Source organism: Zingiber officinale, chromosome 3A (assembly GCF_018446385.1).
Source record: "Zingiber officinale cultivar Zhangliang chromosome 3A, Zo_v1.1, whole genome shotgun sequence".
Lineage (NCBI taxonomy): Eukaryota > Viridiplantae > Streptophyta > Magnoliopsida > Zingiberales > Zingiberaceae > Zingiber > Zingiber officinale.
Genome location: NC_055990.1, coordinates 132,953,267 through 132,963,483, shown reverse-complemented (window position 1 = coordinate 132,963,483; position 10,217 = coordinate 132,953,267).

The window sequence follows — 10,217 nt, the reverse complement described above, 5'->3', positions numbered from 1 at the left end:
GCCGAGCGAGCACCCATGCGTTCATATACGCTCGACAGGGCAAAGCCCGCCCGAGTGTAAAGATATTTAGCCTTATATATGATCCTTAGCACGTTACCGGCTAATCAGAGACCGAGCAAGCACTCATGTGCTCATATACACTCAGTCGGGCAAAGCCCGATCGAGTGTAAGGCATAAGGTGTTCTTGTTATATATATGGCTGACTTGAATGACCGACCGAGGCATTCCTGTTATATATACGGCCAGCCTGAACAATCGGCCAAGATAAGTTTAACAGAAGGTATTCTTATTATATACAGCCAGCTTGAATGATCGATCGAGACATATTCAACATAAAGTATTATTATCATATATGCAGCCGATTTGAGCGACCGGCCAAGATATGATAGCCTAGAAAATTTGGCAAGAAATATCTTCTAGAAGCTTCTTCAGTTATAATGACGTGTCTTCATAAGTCACAAACGACAAAAGAGGTACATCTGATATACAAAAAAGATTTCGTAAACAGATTATTGCACAAAGCCTAGAAAATAACTTCATCTCCTAACAAACCGGGAACCACCTCACGACTACAGAGGTCATATGAGGTATAGTATAAAAAGGGGGATCCTCTCATTTGATAAGGTACGCAAGTTCTAGCATCTAAACTCTATTTCACTTTAATTATTATTATTATTATTATTATTATTATTATTATTATTATTCTTCCATCTTTGAGAGAGAAACTGACTTGAGCGTCGAAGGGCCTAGCTAGAGATCTCAACCCCGATCTTAGGTCACTAATACTTTGTTGATTTGTTTCATTGTGCGTAGGATCACGGAAGAGCACCGTCCATCAGAGCCAGCATCCCATCTCGTAGATTTCAGACAGGATCAATCAGAATGACATTCAATATCATTTATCCAATTCAAACAAACTGTATCAAATGATTTTGCTAACCATTAATATAGAGGAGTCACCAAGAACTTGTAAGAACCACTACCAAATAGATGAGAAATTAACACTTTCAACTATGTTATGAGCCTTTTATCCTTCACATATAATTTGGTGAGAAATTAACACTTCCAACTATGTTATGAGCCTTTTATCCTTCACATGGAAAGGACCTAATTGCCCCATGCAAGAGCAAGAAAAATTGGTATGACAACAAGCTTGGCTAAGAGTTGAACAATGTTAGAAAAAGTTATTAGCGAATCATGAGCTTGACACATAGATAGAGAGAGAAAGAGTGTTACGTGATGATCGATGCCAGACAAAGCATGCTAGATGAGAAAAGAGATAGAGAGAAATGGCATGTAGATCTGATCATAATTGATTGATTGATTAGTATATTAGGTGTTGTCATTAATGAAGTCTAGGATTTAAATTTTGGTAAAGTCGAGATAAATATCTTCTTTATGTATTAGTTATTATTCCAAAGGTTAGTAGTCGTCTGTGATTTACCTCTTCTATATTGGTCCTGAGACGGGTTGACGGGGACGTTGAGGATGAACGTATTCACCTTTTACCACCAATGGAAAAGAAACTATTTGTGTAATGTTTCAAATTAAGGGAACTTAATTTACCCTGATATTTAAGAATAATGAACAATGGAACATTGTTCCAGATTACCGATATAACAAGAAAATTTACAACCAAGAATTATCTATTCAAATTACATGCGGAATCATAAAAATTATGGGCCGCCCTTCTTTTATTGTGATAACTAAACTTTAATTAATTTTGAAGATGCAAAGTCTAGAACTTGCACAAAAGATCACTGGAACTTGAATTGTAGTGATAAAATAGATGACGAAATCACTAGATCGAATCATACTTGTTTGTAGCTATTCCTCAGCCAGTAAGTACCCTCAGAAGCACAATATCAAAAGTTCAGAGGGATTCAAGAAAGTGAAGATGAACAATATAAATAAATAATTCCATTATAGAAACATATAATCTGCAAGGAACTATTGTTATGCATATGGAGGACTCACTAAGTGTCATTATGCTAGAACAAATAAATTAGTACCTAACAGATATGTATAGAAATAGCTACATCATACAACAAAATTAGATAGAGTCTAACCAACCATATCTTAATTTCTATGGCATTCAACTTATCTGCATCTGTATAAATCATGTACTTAAATATGCCCTCTAAGCTATCTAACTAGGCACAACCTACCTAAGGTCAGAAACTCTATGAACCAGAGTAAATCAATCCTTTACTAATCGAGCCAACAATGATATGCGATCTATATCCTTCTTCGCATCAAGTCCGGTAACATACCCGAATGTATCTCAAGTGTTAAGCAGCTAGCTCTACACTTTTTTCGTATCGATGTAGGTCACATATTAGAGGTACTTTCTAGGTTAGTTAACCAAGTACAAGTAATTCATGGTGAAAGTCTCCATCACTAGGATACATCGATCCTCTACTGGCTATGAGTGTGGGTGTATATTCCTTGTCCTTTACCAAACTGGTAATAACAAGAGATGATCTGAGACTGTGTTCCTTGATCTCCCCAGGTTATTGATAGATCCGATCCTTGCTTTCCTACTCGGTATCAGGCGGTGCTACTAGAAAAATAACATTCTCATCATCAAGGTCGAGTCCTCAATTGGTCACTAGTCGCTTCCATGGTCAACCTCAACCACAATTACGAATAGGATTGATTGACTAAGTGTCATCATGTTACACCAAATCAGTGAATACCTACTAGGAAGATATAGAAACAGATACCCAATTCAACTAAATTAGAGAGTGTCTAACCATAATCTAACAATATAGTGAACATAGAAAATAAGATGATTTCAGAGGTATACCTTACTTCCTATAGCCCAAAGATGTCCTTTGGCTTGCCTTGTCTCAAACTCGAAAAATCATAAATCAAAAGGAGATCAAAATCCCAAAAATACAAAACCCAGCATTCAAACTCAAACCATGCTCCGATACCAATAAAATTGTCACATCCCGAGGGTATACTTGTCTGCCAAACTAGACGGTACCCCCTAGTGACAATATAGGAAATACGATATCAAATCAATTCAAGTCAACATAAAATACCGATGTAATATAACAACACCAAGTCACAAAATGATAATGCGTATATGTATGCATGTACATGTGAACATATTAAATTAACCAAAAGCATAACCGATGACATAAACATTTGATACAAAGAGAAAATCCAAACTATAAGCAGCGAAAAGTAAGCTAACAACTCATATAGAAATCCAAACTCGAGTGGGACTGGCATCTAGGACCACTGAATGATACACATCCTCTATCTGCTACCTGAGGATCAAAGAAAAACAACGGGTAGTGAGTATAAAATACTCAGTGGGTAGAAGAAAATAAGGCATGAATAATATACTGACAGGAGGTCAAAGGAAGCAGTCTCAGGTAAAATACTTACTAACTAACATAGGTGTCACAATATAATCACCGGTTGATCAAAAGTATAATCAATAACATAGCACCTCACTAACCTGCTCAACCGAGTATAACCAATAAATCGGGAGTACATACAGTATATCCAAACCTGCATGAACAAATATATGACTGACATATAGCAAGCACATAACTAATACTGGCTGCAGGAGAACGCTCTACCACGGATGGTTCCGTGGGCAGTCAGGGTAAATGACTAGTTACTGTCTGCGGGAGAACACTCTACTACGGATGATCCCATGGGCAGACAGGGTAAGTAACTAGTCACTGTCTGCGGGAGAATGCTCTACCACGGATGACCCCATAGGCAGACAGGGTATATACCAATGGTCACTAAAAACTCTCTCAGCCATGAATGGGAGACAGAATATACTAACGGTCGTTGATGACTGTCTCAACCACGAATGAGAGATAATGGTCAAAAAGATATACCAACAGTTGTTGACGACTCTCTCAACCACGAATGGGAGACAATGATCGATAAGATATAACAACTAAGGGTCTAGTAAGATCCTTGAAATTCTACACTATGGTATAATTCTACTAATGTATAGGCATGAGCCTATATAACAAGTAAGGGTCTACTAGGATACTCGGGGCCAAATATTAGATATAATCCTACTAATATATGAGCAAAAAACAGATAATCACGTCCCCAAGTTACTTATCACCTAGAATTAATATCTCGACTAATTCCATGGAATCATCGCAGATATAACAAATAACAGGATTAATATCAAGAAATCCTAGGGGTTGATTTAGAGGGGAAAGTCTAGTGAAATACACTACCCTTTTGCTAAGGAGTGATTACCATCGAGTCTAGGTCAGTATAATCTCACTAATATATACACCTTCATACTAGTATACAACTATCTACCCATAATATCAGTGTCCTGCAGGCACAAGCCTAAGTCTATAACCATACTATAATATAAATTCATGAACATAAGTGATAACCATGATTTTATTATACTATTTTCATTCATTCATGGTTTTATGTAGTTTTTATATAACCATGATTTTCATTCATTCATGGTTTTACTTATCACCTTGAACAGGTGATCTAAGGCGCCTTGGACACTGATGAAAGCGCCTTAAGCTAGATAAGAGGCAGCGGTCAAAGTTTCATCGCAGAATTATTTACAGGATAATACTTAGGGATTCAAGGCGCCTTGGAGCCTGATGGAGGCGCCTTGAACACCCTTTATAAGAGGCTTTCGACCAGCAGCTCAATATATCTTCTTCCAAGCGAACTTTCTGCTACAAGCTGCCTATGAGACGATCCCGAAGTGCTGCAACGACACCCCGACAACCCGGAGCTTCAGATTTAGTCTTTTGTTGTCGGTATAATCTTTTTACTGCTTTGAATTGTAATTAGTTTGTAATAGTTTTTACGAGCTTATAGTTGTTGCCCACGGAAAGCGATCAAGGATCGCGGGCCTTCGAGTAGGAGTCGATCTAGGCTCCGAACGAAGTAAATTATCCTGTGTCTCTGTGTTTACTTTTCTTTTCCGCTGCGTGATTTAAACTCCGATAATTTTACAAATCGAACGAATTAGCGCGAGCGCTATTCACCCCCCCCCCCCCTCTAGCGCGTCTCGATCCAACAATTGGTATTAGAGCGGGGTCGTGTTGATTTGGTGCAACCACCAATCACGTAATTTTTTTCGCGGTGTTTTAAATTTTTTCGGAGTCAACTGAAATTAGTATTATTACTATATTCTAGTTTTTTTTCGTTCGTATCGATTTCGCTCGAGGTTGGTGCAACACCACTCGAGTTAGTTCTTTTTTCAATTCTTTACTCCCGCACTACTAATCCAAGACTTAGTCTTGGGACATATTTTTATTTTTCCTTTGCATATTCTCTCAATGGCCCAACAAGAGGGTTTCAGCACCGTTCGTCCCCCCCTCTTCTCCGGAGAAGATTTCGAGTACTGGAAGGGATGAATGGAAATCTACCTGAAAATTCAATTCGAAACCTAGATGATAATCAAGACTGGTTTGGAACTGCCAACAGATAAAGACGGCAAGCCTACACCCTGTAAGGACTGGGAGCCATCCCTAATCAAGAAGGTGGAAGCTGACGCCAAAGCTACCTGCACCCACCAGTATGGTCTTACCAAGGAGGAGCTCAACAGAGTCGGTCCATTTTCAACCGCAAAGGAGCTGTGGGAGAAACTGATAGAACTCCACGAGGGCACCTCCGACACCAAGGTAAGTAAAAGAGATCGTTTACTTAATAAACTATATAATTTGAAAATGCAGGAAGGTGAGACGGCAAGCTCTCTACATGCAAGAATTCAAGACATCCTCAACTCTCTCCACGGAATAGGGCAAAAGGTAGAGAATCGAGACGTCATAAGGTACGCACTAAATTCGTTTCCGAGGAGCACATTGTGGGCATCAATGGTAGATGCCTACAAAGTCTCCAAGGATTTATCTTCAATAAAATTAGATGAATTATTCTGTGAGTTTGAATTGCATGAGCAGACTAATGCACAGCCAACTGAGAAGGGGGTTGCTTTGGTTGCAGGTACCAGTCGAACGCGCGAACAAAGATCACGAAGAAGAACTGAACCAGAGTCAGAAGAAGACCCGACTCAGATGATGAAGATGAAGAACTAACAACGGAGCTCATGAATCTTGTGAAGAGACTTTACAAGAAGAAGAAAGGCTTCAACAAGAAGGACCTAAAGAAGGCAGTCCAATCCAAGGAAGCCCAACCAAGTTCTAAGGTAAAGTTCGAAGTGATCTGCTACGGGTGCAACCAGAAGGGGCACATCAAGGCCAACTGCCCTAATCAAAAGGATGCGAAGAAGCAAAGAAAGAAGAAGGCCCTAAAGGCGATGTGGGATGAATCCTCAGAAGAAGATACCGACGATGAACTCGATATATCAAACGAGTTTACTCGTACTGATGGCCCGGGACCAGATCAACGAATCCGAGAGCGAGATCGAGTCGGAGACCGAGTCCGAGTGAAGCTACGGATCCGTATCCATTTCCGAAGGGCCTAATCCCTCTGTAAGTATCCCTCGCCTTAATAATCTAGTTAATTATTTATTGCGAAAATTAGCTAAGTCGAACCTTAGAATTAAGTCTCTTCTAAAGGAAGTTGAAGTCCTTAAAGAAGCGACTAACTCCAAATCGTTGACTGAACCAGTTCAGACTGGAAACTCGACTCAAGTTCAAAAACTTGAAGAAGAGAACTCCAATCTGAAAACTCAAGTCAAGGATCTGGAGAAAACAATAGAACGGTTTTCTTTAGGTTCCAAGAATCTTGACCTAATTCTTGGGACACAAAGAGCTGTTTACAATAGAACTGGTTTAGGATTTAACCCAAAAAGAAAATATAAATCCTACTTATCTCTTGTACAAAAATCAAATAGAAAAACAGTCCAAGCATGGGTCCCCAAGTCCAAATTGATTAATCAAGTTGGACTTGGTCAATATTAGATCCCGAAAGATCAAATGCACTACCTCGATAGACCATATCGAGACTATGATCCAAGGGGAGCAAAAAGGAAAACGATCTTAATAAAACGAAATTAAAAATTTGAAATTAAATTCAAAATTAAAATTCAAAATTAATTAAAATTTTGAAATTAAAAATTAAAATTAAAATTAAAAATTAAAATTAAAATTAAAAATTAAAATTAAAAATTAAAAATTCGAAATTAAATTAAAATTCAAAATTAAAAATTTGGAATTAAATTAAACTCAAAATTCAAAATTCAAAATTAATTCAAAATTCAACTTAAATCAAATAAATAATTAGAAGGAGGATCCAGAATAGCTGGCACCCCCAACTAAACTACCCGACTGGGTAACCCAACTTAATCTACCCAAAATGGGTAAACAAGAGTAGACTACTCGGCAGGGTAATTAAGAGTAGATAAAATGGGCTAGGTTTAACTTGACCCACAGTACTGGTGAAGTTTTTGGATGATAGTACGTTAGGGAAGCTTGGGCATCGCATGTCTAGGAAGATATGGCTTCGACCTGGTGCATTTGGCCAAGTGGAACTAACCGAAGCTACCCTTAAATGGATCATAACCAGTTAGACCAAGGTTTAGTATTAAGTTCAATGGGTAGGACTATTTGGAAAACCTCGAAGGCATGGTTACTTTAATGAGTTCCTTGTGACTCACCATAGCCCAGAAGTTTATCCAAAGAATGCTTACTTGTTGAACCCAAAGCTAAACCTGAATCTAACACAAAGTTAAACAAAATCCTTAAATTGAACCTCAATTCATCTCACAAAAATTATAAGATTCCCTGATTGAAAATTTAGATCGGGTGAGATGACTAAGTAATTAAAATCAAACTGATAATTAATTCAAATTCAAAATGATTTTAAAAATATTTTAAAATCTTAATTTCAAAATTAATTTAAAAATCTTTTAAAAAATCATTTTAAATCTTTTAAAAACTTAATTTCAAAATTCTTTAAAAATATTTTAAAAATCATTTTAAATCTTTTAAAAACTTAATTTCAAAATTCTTTAAAAATCATTTTAAATCTTTTAAAAACTTAATTTCAAAATTCTTTAAAAATCTTTAAAAAATCATTTTAAAATCTTTTAAAACTTAATTTCAAAATTATTTTAAAAATCATTTTAAATCTTTTTAAAACTTAATTTCAAAATTCTTTAAAAATCTTTTAAAAATCATTTTAAAATCTTTTAAAACTTAATCTCAAAATTATTTTAAAAATATTTAAAAAATCATTTTAAAATCTTAATTTCAAAATCATTTTAAAATATTTTAAAACTTAATTTCAAAATTATTTTAAAAATCTTTAAAATCATTTTAAAATCTTAATTTCAAAATTATTTTAAAAATCTTTTAAAAATCGTTTCAAATCTTTTAAAAATCTTTTTAAATCTTTTAAAAAAGTTAATTTCAAAATTCTTTAAAAAATCTTTGAAAAATCATTTTAAAATCTTTTAAAATTTAATTTCAAAATTATTTTAAAAATCTTTTAAAAATCATTTTAAAATCTTAATTTCAAAATTATTTTAAAATCTTTTAAAACTTAATTTCAAAATTATTTTAAAAATCTTTTAAAAAATTATTTTAAATCTTTTAAAATACTTAATTCCAAAATTCTTTAAAAATCATTTTAAATCTTTTAAAAACTTAATTTCAAAATTATTTGAAAAATCTTTTAAAAATCTTTAAAATCATTTTAAAATCTTAATTTCAAAATTATTTTAAAAATCTTTTAAAAAATCATTTTAAATCTTTTAAAAACTTAATTTCAAAATTCTTTAAAAATCTTTTTAAAATCTTTTAAAACTTAATTTCAAAATTCTTTGAAAATCTTTTAAAAATAATTTTAAAATCTTTTAAAACTTAATTTCAAAATTATTTTTAAAATCTTTTAAAAAATCATTTTAAATCTTTTAAAAACTTAATTTCAAAATTATTTGAAAAATATTTTAAAAATCATTTTAAAGTCTTTTAAAACTTAATTCCAAAATTATTTGAAAAATATTTTAAAAACTTTTTAAAAAAATCATTTTAAAATCTTTTAAAACTTAATTTCAAAATTATTTTAAAATCTTTTAAATCTTAATTTAAAAATTATTTAAAAAATCATTTTAAATCTTTTAAAAAAATTTAATTTCAAAATTCTTTAAAAATATTTTTAAAATCTTTTAAAACTTAATTTCAAAATTATTTTAAAAATCTTTTAAAAATTCATTCTAAATCTTTGAAAAACTTAATTTCAAAATTATTTTAAAAACCTTTTAAAAAATCATTTTAAAATCTTTTAAAACTCTATTTCAAAATTATTTTAAATCTTTAAAACTTAATTTCAAAATCCCTTTAAAAAACTTTTCAAAATATTTCAAAATGATTTGAAAAATCTTTTAAAAAAACTTAGTTTCAAAATTATTTCTCAAATTAATTAAATTATTGTCAATCAAATTTAATTAAACTCAAAAAAAACTAAAAGGACACGTGGCGCCTGAATGAAGGCACCTCCCACACGAGGGAGGCGCCTTCAATAGCGGCGAGAAATTTCCCGCCGACCTATTTAAGGCGCCTTCGCTCATCGTTTTTGCCACGAACAGAAGCTCCTCCTTCTGTTCGTTTTTCTGCCGAAACGCAACCAAGTGCGATTTTTCCAACCAAGGCGCCTTCAATCCATCTCTTCCGCCTTTAATCCTAGCAATGCCTCCTAGGTATAATCTAAACTCTTCTCATTCATCTATTACATAAATTTCTTGCTAGTTTTGCTATATTTCTTGTATAATGTCAACAATAGGAAGCGTCGTATTGTGAATCCCACACCGGCTAGGGCCCCTTCCACGGACCCTAGATTCCCCTCGGAACAGCATAGGATAGATTTCGCTAGGTTCACCTTTGAGTCTATTAAATCTAGATATATTGGTCGGGAATTTTTATCCCATTACTGTCAACCCGCAATTCAGATGATAAACTACTATCATCTAAATAAACTGGTTGACTGTACCACTACAATCAACCAAGACTTGTGTGCCCAGTTCTATCACAACCTTGAAAAGGTTGATGATAGTACCTATTCCACCAGAGTTGGTGGTACTGACCTTCAGTTTACTCCCTCCCTACTTTGCACCAGCTTAGAGCTTAGGGAGTCCCAGTGTACATTCTTATGTTACCCGAGTAGGGAGCTACCTTTTGATGATCTCTATTCCCACATTACCTTAGATGACATCTACATGCATTTTTTTGGGGAGGAGAGACCCTTGGGCCTGACCGAGTTCAGATCCACTCTTCTTCACGTTCAGGACT